Source organism: Manis pentadactyla, chromosome 10, assembly GCF_030020395.1.
Source record: "Manis pentadactyla isolate mManPen7 chromosome 10, mManPen7.hap1, whole genome shotgun sequence".
Lineage (NCBI taxonomy): Eukaryota > Metazoa > Chordata > Mammalia > Pholidota > Manidae > Manis > Manis pentadactyla.
Genome location: NC_080028.1, coordinates 30801180 through 30814036, shown reverse-complemented (window position 1 = coordinate 30814036; position 12857 = coordinate 30801180). Strand labels below are relative to the sequence as shown.

The window sequence follows — 12857 nt, the reverse complement described above, 5'->3', positions numbered from 1 at the left end:
TAGGAATCTCCTTCCTTAATTCATTCCCACCCCCAACACCTCCACCCACGTGTGTTTCAAAATTGGCCCTTGATTCTAATAACTAATGTAGTAGAGACACACGAAGAGTAAAAATACAGTAAACATAGCATGTTATCATTAAGAAATATTGGACTATTTCAAACTTTTGAATGAAGAGTAAAAGACTGTGTAGCTGAAACCAGAAATCAATAGAGTCACTTCTCCAGGAAGTGTACAGGATTTAATTTCATGAATAGGACAGTTCCAGGTAATGAAATGTCATGGACTAGACTGAAAAATTATATGAAGTTCTCCAAAGATATTTAAGGTAGAGGGGTCAGAAGTGGAAAGAGTACAGATGGGCACAGGGTTGAGGAGCTGTGCAGTTAGAAATTAAGTGATGAAAGAGTTCTAGGAGAGCAGGCAAAGTAGATTTTTAAAAAATCGATGTGAAAGATGAGCAGGCTAGGAGAGATGTATGCATACACTGAGTGAAAAGGAAAGTCTGAGGTGCCATGAGGTGGAGGTGAACACCCATGCATCTGTCTGCTTTCATTCCAGTAAAATAACTCCCAGCATGGTCTTAGGAAACCACAGCACCATCACGGGATTCCTCCTCCTTGGGCTGCCTGCCGACCCCCACATCCAGGTCCTGCTCTTTGCCCTGTTCCTGAATATTTACCTCCTGACCATAATAGGGAACCTGATGATGATGCTGGTCATTAGGACTGATTTGCACCTCCACTCACCCATGTATTTCTTCCTGAGTCACCTCTCTTTTCTGGATCTTTGTTAAACTTCAGTCACTGTGCCCAAGATGCTGGAGAACCTCCTGTCTCAGAAGAAAGCAACCTCAGTAGAGGGCTGCCTCGCTCAGGCTTTTTTTGTATTTTCCATTGCAGGGACTGACGCCTTGTGCCCTCTGCCATGGCATATGACTGCTACAATGCCATCTGCTACACGCTGCTCTATGGCCAGGTGATGAGGAAACCGTTCTGTCGGGGTCTGGTATGGGTGTCATGGGGCCTGGGCTTTCTGGATGGTCTCGTGAACATCCTCATGGCTTGGGATTTGGATTTCTGTGAGGCTCTTGTGATGCCTCACTTCAGCTGTGAGCTGCCATCTCTATTCTCTCTCTCTTCCTCTGATGTCTCCAACAACTTTGCAGTGCTCGTGTGCTCTGCTATTGTGCACACCTCAGGGACCTTACTCCTGGTCTTCTTCTCATATGCCCGCATTGTCACAGCCATCCTGAGCATCAGGTCCACCATGGGCAGAAGCAAGGCCTTCTCCACCTGCTCCTCCCACCTCACTGCAGTGAGCTTCTTCTCTGGATCTGCTTTCCTCCTCTATCTCATGTCAACCTTTAGTTCCCCGCTGGAGTTGGTTTTTCCCATACAGTACTGTGTGGTCAGCCCCCTCGTGAATCCTCTTGTCTACAGCTTAAAGAATAAGGAAATAAAAGCTGCTCTGAAAAGAATGTTGCAAAAAGGTCTAGAACATCTCACAGAGCAGAGAGCAAGCAGAAGATGACTAGGAAATGAGGTAGAATCTCATCAAACGGTTGAATAATAGAATAGGGAAGAGCTTCTTACTTCATAATAGATATGACAAAATGTCTTAAAAGAGCCTGTTTCCTTTGAAATGCTAAAGAAAAACCAAGAGCTACTTGTTTACTTTGGCTCATATTTACTTCGGCTCATATTTACTTCATTTAGGGACAAAGCAATACATCTGGTAATTATTATTTTGATACAGATCTTACCACCAATTTTTGGTGCATTATTAATGTGGTATAAACTAACAGTACCGTTTAGTTATGAAACATTCCCAATGCAGTTAGCACTGAGAAAATTGTTTAGAACCTCAATTCTTTTTTGATAATTATTTTTTATTGAAGGGTAGTTGACAAATAGTATTACATTAGTTTCAGGTGTACAACACATTGATTCATCATTTATATACATGATAATTCTAGGTACCAGCTATCACCATACCAAGTTGTTACCATATTTTGACTATATTCCTTATGCTATACATTACATCCCGGTTACTTATTTATTTTACAATTGGAAGTGTGTATATATATATATATATATAAATTTTTTTTGAGGGCATCTCTCATATTTATTGATCAAATGGTTGTTAACAACAATAAAATTCTGTATAGGGAGGTTAATGCTCAATGCACAATGATTAATCCACCCCAAGCCTAATTTTCGTCAGTCTCCAATCTTCTGAAGCATAACAAACAAGTTCTTACATGGATAACAAATTCTTACATAGTGAATAAGTTACATGGTGAACATTAGAGGGCAGTCATCACAGAAGCTTTCAGTTTTGCTCATGCATTTTGAACTATAAACAGTCAGTTCAAATATGAATACTCATTTGATTTTTATACTTGATTTTTATGTGGATACCACATTTCTCTCTTTATTATTATTATTATTTTTAATAAAATGCTGAAGTGGTAGGTAGATACAAGATAAAGGTAGAAAACATAGTTTAGTGTTGTAAGAGAGCAAATGTAGATGATCAGGTGTGTGCCTGTAGACTATGTGTTCATCCAAGCTACACAAGGGCAATAAAACATCCACGGATGCAGAAGATTTCTCTCAGAACAGTGGGGGTGAGGTTCTAAGCCTCACCTCTGTTGATCCCCAATTTCTCACCTGATGGCCCCCCTGCGACTGTGCCTGTCTTAGGGTGTTCTTCCCTTGAGGAATCTTACCCATCTCCGGCTAACCAGTCATCTACCGGGGCCATACAGGGAAATGTTAAGTTGGTAAGTGAGAGAGAAGCCATATTGTTTGAAAAGGTTAGCTTTTTACTTCTTTGCAGATTTATGCCCTGTGGCTTCTATACCCAGCATTTGTCTTGAGGTGTCTTTACCATTTGGAAGAATTATGATACTCGGTAAATTCGATATGAGGCATGAATTCTATTTAAGGGTTGTAATTAGGAAGGAAGAAGAAAAGCTATAGAAGTAGCAGGCGGAGGAAAACATGGGAGGATTGATTATTTCTTTGACATATCTTCTTGTAGAGTAACTTCAGCATGTATAGGTTTTAAACTACTACTTAAATAGCGCACACACATTAGCATAATAGGAGTACAGTTACATAACTAAAGCATACCTGTAATTACCAGCCATCTCCAGTGAAGCCAAGAAAACCAGTTAGGCACCTTAAGAATTTGTGAAAACTTATCTATGATATGGTGGATATTGTCTAACTGAACTTGAACAGTCTGAGGTAATTCAGACAAATTAAAACAACCCATTCCTGGGGACTGTTCACATCCCATATGTTCTTATAACAGTGAATAGTCTGTAGTTGTAAGATTTTGGAGCGCTACAATTTGCACTTCTCCTAATTCTTGGTTGATTTCCATCAGTATAGATCCAGTCAAATTTGTTGTTTTACTGTATGCACAGGCCAGCTTAGATATCTCCTTCTTCATTCCCATGGTAAGTCCAGAAACTGGTGGGATGAGTGCATCAACACCTGTAGCAGTGCCTGGATCTTTGTTGGGGTTTTCTGATGATCATCTTCTGGCCTGAGTCTTCCCGAGAGTGCTGATGTTGGAAGTTCTTTTTCATATCGTATCTTAGCTCATTTTTGGGGTAGCCCAATTAGGCTTAGCTCTTCTGTATAAACATAAACAGACCCTTTGCCTACATATTTATATGCCCTTTATATCATTGTGTAGAACTCATTGCAGTTCACCACACAGGAAGTGCTTTTTTTTTTAATCGTTAATCTACACTTACATGATGAATATTTTGTTTACTAGGCTCTCCTCTATACCAGGTTCCCCCTATATACACCTTTACAGTCAGTGCCATCAGCGTAGAAAAATGTTGTAGAATCACTACTTGTCTTCTCTGTGTTTTACAGCCCTCCCCTTTCTTCCATCCCACCATGCATGCTAAACTTAATACCCCCCCTTTTCTCCCCCCCTTATCCCTCCCTACCCAACCATCCTCCCCAGTCCGTTTCCGTTTGGTACCTGTTAGTCCATTCTTGAGTTCTGTGATTCTGCTGCTGTTTTGTTCCTTCACTTTTTCCTTTGTTCTTATACTCCACAGATGAGTGAAATCATTTGGTATTTCTCTTTCTCCACTTGGCTTGTTTCACGGTGCATAATACCCTGCAGCTCCATCCATGTTGCTGCAAATGGTAGGATTTGCCCTTTTCTTATGGCTGAGTAGTATTCCATTGTGTATATGTACAACATCTTCCTTATCCATACATCTATCGATGGACATTTAGGTTGCTTCCAATTCCTGGCTGTTGTAAATAGTGCTGCGGTAAACATAGGGGTGCATTGGTCTGTCTCATACATGATTGCTGCATTCTTAGGGTAAATTTCTAGGAGTGCAATTCCTGGGTCAAATGGTATGTCGGTTTTGGGCATTTTGATGTACCTCCATACTGCTTAACATAATGGTTGAACTAATTTACATTCCCACCAGCAGTGTAGGAGGGATCCCCTTTCTCCACAGCCTCACCAACATTTATTGCTGTTTGTCTTTTGGATGGTAGCCATCCTTACTGGTGTGAGGTGATACCTCATTGTAGTTTTAATTTGCATTTCTCTGATAATTAGCAATGTGGAGCATCTTTTCATGTGTCTGTTGGCTATCTGTATTTCTTTTTTGGAAAACCGTCTGTTCAGTTCCTCTGCTCATTTTTTAATTGGGTTATTTGTTTTTTGTTTGTTGAGGTGTGTGAGCTCTTTATATATTCTGGACATCAGGCCTTTATCGGATGTGTCATTTTCAAATATATTCTCCCATCCTGTAGGGTTCCTTTTTGTTCTATTGACGGTGTCTTTTGCTGTACAGAAGCTTTTCAGCTTAATATAGTACCACTTGTTCATTTTTGCTGTTGTTTTCCTTGCCTGGGTGATATGTTCAAGAAGAGGTCAGTCATGTTTATGTTTAAAAGGTTTTGCCTATGTTCTTTTCCAAGAGTTTAATGGTTTCATGACTTACATTCAGGTCTTTGATCCATTTTGAGTTTACTTTTGTATATGGGATTAGACAATGGTACAGTTTCATTCTCCTACATGTAGCTGTCCAGTTTTGCCAGCACCATCTGTTGAAGAGACTGTCATTTCCCCATTGTATGTCCATGGCTCCTTTATCAAATATTAATTGACCATATATGTCTGGGTTAATGTCTGAATTCTCTAGTCTGTTCGATTGGTCTGTGTCTCTGTTCTTGTGCCAGTACCAAATTGTCTTGATTACTATGGCTTTATAATAGAGCTTGAAGTTGGGGAGTGAGATACCCCTACTTTATTCTTCTATCTCAGGATTGCTTTGGCTGTTCGGGGTCTTTGGTGGTTCCATATGAATTTTTGAATTATTTGTTCCAGTTCACTGAAGAATGTTGTTGGTAGTTTCATAGGGATTGCATCAAATCTGTATATTGCTTTGGGCAGGGTGGACATTTTGACGATATTAATTCGTCCTAGCCATGAGCATGAAATGAGTTTCCATCTGTTAGTGTCCCCTTTAATTTCTGTTAAGAGTGACTTGTAGTTTTCAGAGTATAAGTCTTTCACTTCTTTGATTAGGTTTATTCCTAGGTATTTTATTTTTTTTTGATGCAATTGTGAAGGGAGTTGTTTTCCTGATTTCTCTTTCTGTTGGTTCATTGTTAGTGTATAGGAAAGCCACAGATTTCTGTGTGTTGATTTTGTATCCTGCAACTTTGCTGTATTCCGATATCAGTTCCAGTAGTTTTGGGGTGAGTCTTTAGGGTTTTTTTATGCACAGTATCATGTCATCTGCAGTTAGTGACAGTTTAACTTCTTCTTTACCAATCTGGATTCCTTGTATTTTTTTGTTTTGTCTGATTGCCGTGGCTAGGTCCTCCAGTACTATGTTAAATAACAGTGGGGAGAGTGGGCATCCCTGCCTAGTTCCCGATCTCAGAGGAAATGTTTTCAGCTTCTCGCTGTTCAATATAATGTTGGCTGTGGGTTTTTCATAGATGGCCTTTATTATGTTGAGGTACTTGCTCTCTATTCCCATTTTGCTGAGAGTTTTTGTCATGAATGGATGTTGAACTTTGTCAAATGCTTTTTCAGCATCTATGGAGATGATCATGTGGTTTTTGTCTTTCTTTTTATTGATGTGGTGGATGATGTTGATGGACTTTCAAATGTTGTACCATCCTTGCATCCCTGGGATGAATCCCACTTGGTCATGGTGTACGATCCTTTTGATGTATTTTTGAATTCGGTTTGCTAATATTTTGTTGAGTATTTTTGCATCTAGGTTCATCAGGGATATTGGTCTGTAGATTTCTTTTTTGGTGAGGTCTTTGCCTGGTTTTGGTATTAGGGTGATGTTAGCTTCATAGAATGAGTTTGGGAATATCCCCTCCTCTTCTGTTTTTGGGAAAACTTTAAGGAGAATGGGTCTTATGTCTTCCCTGTATGTCTGATAAAATTCCGAGGTAAATCCATCTTTCCTGGGGGTTTTGTTCTTTGGTAGTTTTTTGATTACCACTTCAATTTCATTGCTGGTAATTGGTTCGTTTAGATTTTCTGTTTCTTTCTGGGTCAGTCTTGGAAGGTTGTATTTTTCTAGGAAGTTGTCCATTTCTCCCAGGTTTCCCAGCTTGTTAGCATGTAGGTTTTCGTAGTATTCTCTAATGATTCTTTGTATTTCTGTGTGGTCCATCATGATTTTTCCTTTCTCATTTCTGATACTGTTGATCTGTGTTGACTCTCTTTTCCTCTTAATAAGTCTAGCTAGAGGCTTATCTATTTTGTTTATTTTCTCGAAGAATCTGCTATTGGTTTCATTGATTTTTGCTATTGTTTTATTCTTCTCAATTTTATTTATTTATTCTCTGATCTTTTTTATGTCCCTCCTTCTGCTGACTTATGCCTCATTTGTTCTTCTTTTCCCAATTTCGATAATTGTGACATTAGACCATTCATTAGGGATTGTTCTTCCTTTTTAAAATATGCTTGGATTGTTATATACTTTCCTCTTAAGACTGCTTTTGCTGTGTCTCAGAGAAGTTGGAGCTTAGTGTTGTTGCTGTCATTTGTTTCCATATATTGCTGGATCTCCATTTTGATTTGGTCATTGATCCATTGATTATTTAGGAGTGTGTTGTTAAGCCTCCATGTGTTTGTGAGCCTCTTTGCTTTATTTGTACAGCTTATTTCTCGTTTCATGCCTTTGTGTTCCGAAAAGTTGGTTGGTAGGATTTCAATCTTTTGGAATTTACTGAGGCTCTTTTTGTGGCCTAGTATGTGGTCTATTCTGGAAAATGTTCCATGTGCACTTGAGAAGAATGTGTATCCTGTTGCTTTTGGATGTAGAGTTCTGTAGATGTCTATTAGGTCCATCTGTTCTAGTGTGTTCTTCAGTGCCTCTGTGTCCTTACCTATTTTCTGTCTGGTGGATCTGTCCTTTGGAGTGAGTGGTGTGTTGAAGGCTCCTAGAATGAATTCACTGCATTCTATTTCCTCCTTTAGTTCTGTTAATATTTGTTTCAGGTATGTTGGTGCTCCTGTATTGGGTGCATATATATTTATAATGGTTATATTCTCTTGCTGGACTGAGCCCTTTATCATTATGTAATGTCCTTCTTTGTCTTTCGTTACTTTCTTTATTTTGAAGTCTGTTTTGTCTGATACCAGAATTGCAACACCTGCTTTCTTCTCTTTGTTGTTTGCATGAAATATCTTTTTCCATCCCTTGACTTTATGTCTGTGCATGTCTTTGGGTTTGAGGTGAGTCTCTTGTAAGCAGCATATGGATGGATCTTGCTTTTTTATCCATTCTATTACTCTGTGTCTTTTAATTGGTGCATTCAGTCCATTTACATTTTGGGTGATTATTGAAAGGTATGAACTTATTCCCATTGCAGGCTTTAAGTTTGTGGTTACCAAAGGTTCAGGGTTAGCTTCTTTACTATCTTACTGTCTAACTTAACTTGCTTGTTGAGCTATTATAAACGTGGTCTCATGATTCTTTATTTCTCTCCCTTCTTATTTGTCCTCCTCCCTTCTTCATATGTTGGGTGTTTTGTTCTGTGCTCTTTTTAGGAATGCTCCCATCTAGAGCAGTCCATGTAGCATGCCCTGAAGAGGTGGTTTGTGGGAGGCAAATTCCCTGAACTTTTGCTTGTCTGGGAATTGTTTAATCCCTCCTTCATATTTAAATGATATTCGTGCTGGATACAGTAGTCTTGGTTCGAGGCCCTTCTGTTTCATTGCATTAAGTATGTCATGCCATTCTCTTCTGGCCTGTAGGGTTTCTGTTGAGAAGCCTGATGATAGCCTGATGGGTTTTCCTTTTAAGGTAACCATTTTTTTCTCTCTGGCTGCCTTTAATACTTTGTCCTTGTCTTTGATCTTTGCCATTTTAATTATTAAGTGTCTTGGTGTTGCCCTCCTTGGATCCCTTGTGTGGGAGTTCTGTGTACCTCTGTGGTCTGAGAGGCCATTTCTTCCCCTAGTTTGGGGAAGTTTTTGGCAATTACTTCTTCGAAGACACTTCCTGTCCCTTTTTCTCTCTCTTCTCCTTTGGTATCCCTATAATGCATATATTGTTCCTTTTTGATTGGTCACTCAGCTCTCTTAAAATTCTTTCATTCCTGGAGATCCTTTTATCTCTCTCTGTATGAGGTTCTCTGCGTTCCTGTTCTCTGTTTTCTAGTCCATTAATGTTCTCTTGCATCTCGTCCATTCTATTTTGAAGTACTTCCAGAGCTTGTTTTATTTCTGTATTCTCCTTCCTTAGTTCTTGGATATTTCTCTGCAAGTCTATCAGCATGATTATGACTTTTGTTTTGAATTCTTTTTCAGGAAGACTGGCTAAATCTATCTCCCCAGGTTCCTTCTCAGGGGAAGATGTAGCAGATGCCAAAGCTGTCTGGGTTAATCTTTTCTGGATCATAATTTTTTGCCTTTTCATGTTGACAGGTGCTATTGACTGTCAGCTGTTAGGGCCAAACTTTTCGCTTGCTACTGGCCTTTCTTTACTGGGACAACTGCGGCCCCTAGTGGCTTCTGTTGGGTAATTGAGAGTAGGCTGGGTCTTTGTGTCTTGCCGGCCGATATGGAGTGATCTCCCTTTCTGTGGGCGTGGTTTGTCTTAGGCTGTTTCTCTGCTTTCTCAGCGCCCAGAGGGGTAATCGAAGGGGGTGGGGTGGCTGTTTGGCTGTTTGCCTCCGTGAGGGTTCTCAGAGCTCTTGCCCAGGGGGTTAGTGCGCCCGGTTTTCCCTGTAATTCCAGCCACTGGGCTGTGACCTGTGTTTTTTCCGTCTAGCTGTTAAGTCCCTGTCCCTTTAAGACTTTCAAAATGCACTCTCTTTTCTTTGTCACATGGGCATCAGTTTCAGCACCTGCTCAGAGGTCTTGCTGCCCTATTTCCCCAGTTTCCAGCCCTCCATGCATGCACTGTGTCTGCGCTCTGGTGCGGGTTGCTGGGGCTGGGTGTTTAGCAGTCCTGGGCTCCCTCTCCCTCCTGCCGGGAGCTGGGGGGAGGTGTGCTCGGTCCCGCCAGGGTGGGGGTTGCATGTTATCCCTTTCACCAGGCGCTGGGCTCTCGCACATGTGGATGTAGTCTGGCTGTTGTCCTGTGTCTTCTGGTCTCTCTTTTAGGAATAGTTGTATTTGTTGTATTTTCAAAAATATATATATGTTTTTGGGAGGAGATTCCCACTGTCCTACTCATGCCGCCATGTTGGCTCCCCCTCCTGCTTTTTTTTTTTTAAGAAAAAGATATATTATCAGAAACATATACTTCCATAGCTGATCATCCGACACCCTTTAAAAGATCAAAATTAAGGAGGATATGTAAAGCTTGCATTAATTGTTGATTTGCAGTTAATTTTATCCTATGAGGGAGTAATTCCCCCCACTTTCTTGTTATCATTAATCTACAATTACATAAAGAATATTATGTTTACTAGGTTCTCCCCTACACCAAGTTCCCCCCACAAACCCCATTACAGTCACTGTCCATCAGCATAGCAAAATGCTGTAGAGTCACTACTTGTCTTCTCTGTGTTGCACAGCTCTCCTATTTCCCCAACACCCCACATTATACATGCTAATCATAATACTTCCTTTCTTCTTCCCCACCCTTATCCCTTCCTGCCCTGCCATTCTCCCCAGTCTCTTTCCCTTTGGTAAATATGAGTCCATTCTTGTTCTGTGATTCTGCTGCTATTTTGTTCCTTCAGTTTTTCTTTTTTTCTTATATTCCACAGATGAGTGAAATCATTTGGTATTTGTCTTTCTCCACTTGGCTTATTTCACTGAGCATAATACCCTCTAGCTCCATCCATGTTGTTGCGAATGGTAGGATTTGTTTTCTTCTTATGGCTGAGTAATATTCCATTGTGTATATGTACCACATCTTCTTTATCCATTCATCCACTGGTGGACATTTAGGTTGCTTCCATATCTTGACTATTGTAAATAGTGCTGCGATAAACACAGGGGTGCATCTGTCTTTTTCAAACTGGAGTGCTGCATTCTTAGGGTAAATTCCTAGGAGTGGAATTTCTGGGTCACATGGTAAGTCTACTTTGAGCATTTTGAGGAACGTCCATACTGCTTTCCACAATGGTTGAACTAATTTACATTCCCACCAGCAGTGTAGGAGGGTTCCCCTTTTTCCACAATCATGTCAACGTTTGTTGTTGTTTGTCTTTTGTATGGTAGCCATCCTTACTGGTGTGACGTGATATCTCATTGTGCTTTTAATTTGCATTTCTCTGATAACCAGTGATGTGGAGCATCTTTTCATGTGTCTTTTGGCCATATGAATTTCTTTTTTAGAGAACTGTCTTTTCAGTTCCTCTGCCCATTTTTTAGTTGGATTATTTGTTTTCTGTTTGTTGAGGTGTGTGAGCTCATTATATATTTTGGATGTGAAGCCTTTATCGGATCTGTCATTTATGAATATATTCTCCCATAGTGTAGTATACCTTTTTGTTCTATTGATGGTATCTTTTGCTGTACAGAAGCTTTTCAGCTTGATATAGTCCCACTTGTTCATTTTTGCTTTGTTTTCCTTCCCCGGGGAGATATGTTCATGAAGAAGTTGCTAATGTTTATGTCCAAGAGATTTTTGCCTATGTATTTTTCTAAGAGTTTTATGGTTTCATGACTTACATTCAGGTCTTCGACCATGTTGAATTTACTTTTGTGTATGGGGTTAGACAATGGTCCAGTTTCATTCTCCTACATGTAGCTGTCCAGTTTTGCCAGCAGCATCTGTTGAAGAGACTGTCATTTCGCCATTGTATGTCCATGGCTCCTTTATCAAATATTAATTGACCATATATGTTTGGGTTAATGTCTGGAGTCTCTAATCTGTTCCACTGGTCTGTGGTTCTGTTATTGTGCCAGTACCAAATTGTCTTGATTACTATGGCTTTGTAGTAGAGCTTGAAGTTGGGGAGTGAGATTACCCCCACTTTATTCTTCTTTTTCAGGATTGCTTTGGCTATTCGGGGTTTTTGGTGTTTCCATATGAATTTATGAACTATTTCTTCCAGTTTGTTGAAGAATGTTGATGGTAATTTGATAGGGATTGCATCAAATCTGTATATTGCTTTGGGCAGGATGGCCATTTTGACAATATTAATTCTTCCTAGCCAGGAGCACGGGATGAGTTACCATTTGTTAGTGTCCTCTTTAATTTCTCTTAAGAGTGTCTTATAGTTTTCAGGGTATAGTTCTTTCACTTCTTTGGTTAGGTTTATTCCTAGGTATTTTATTCTTTTTGATGCAATTGTGAATGGAATTGTTTTCCTGATTTCTATTTCTATTGGTTCATTATTAGTGTATAGGAAAGCCACAGATTTCTGTGTGTGAATTTTGTATCCTTCAACTTTGCTGTATTCTGATAGCAGTTCTAGTAGTTTTGGGGTTGGAGTCTTTTGGGTTTTTTATGTACAATATCATGTCATCTGCAAATAGTGATAGTTTAACTTCTTTTCCAATCTGGATTCCTTGTATTTCTTTGTTTTGTCTAATTGCTTTGGCTAGGAACTCCAGTACCATGTTAAATAACAGAGGGGAAAGTGGGCACCACTGTCTTGTTCCCGATCTCGGATGGAAGGCTTTCAGCTTCTTGCTGCTCAGTATGATGTTAGCTGTGGGTTTATCATAGATGGCCTTTATTATGTTGAGGTACTTGCCCCCTACTCCCATTTTCCTGAGAGTTTTTGTCATGAAAGGATGTTGAATTTTGTCAAATGCTTTTTCAGCATCTATTGAGGTGATCATGTGATTTCTGTCCTTCTTTTTGTTGATGAGGTGGATAATGTTGATGCATTTTCTAATGTTGTACCATCCTTGCATTCCTGGGATGAATCAAACATGGTTATTGTGTATGATCCTTTTGATATATTTTTGAATTCGGTTTGCTAATATTTTATTAAGTATTTTTGCATCTACATTCATCAGGGATATTGTTCTGTAGTTTTCTGTTTTGGTGGGGTCTTTGCCTGGTTTTGGTATTAGGGTGATGTTGGCTTCATAGAGTGAGTTTGGGAATATTCCCTCCTCTTCTATTTTTTGGAAAACTTTAAGGAGAATGGGTATTATGGCCTCTCTGTATGTCTGTTAAATTCCATGGTAAATTCATCTGGCCATCACTGAGCTCATCCTCTTGGGGCAGTCTGCAGACCCCCCACGTCCAGGCCCTGCTTTTTGCGCTGTTCCTAATGATTTACCTCCAGACCCTGCTGGGGAACCTGACGTTGCTGCTGGTGATCAGGGCAGATTCCCGCCTCCACACCCCCATGTTCTTCTTCCTGAGTCACCTCTATTTCCTGGACCTTTGTTTCTCTTCGTCT

At 39.9% G+C, this 12857-nt stretch overlaps 1 pseudogene; it reads left to right on the top strand.

Annotated features, from left to right (window-relative positions):
* Nucleotides 1–577: 577 nt before the first annotated feature.
* LOC130679237 (olfactory receptor 8S1-like) lies at nt 578–1533 on the top strand (annotated as a pseudogene).
* Nucleotides 1534–12857: the final 11324 nt, after the last annotated feature.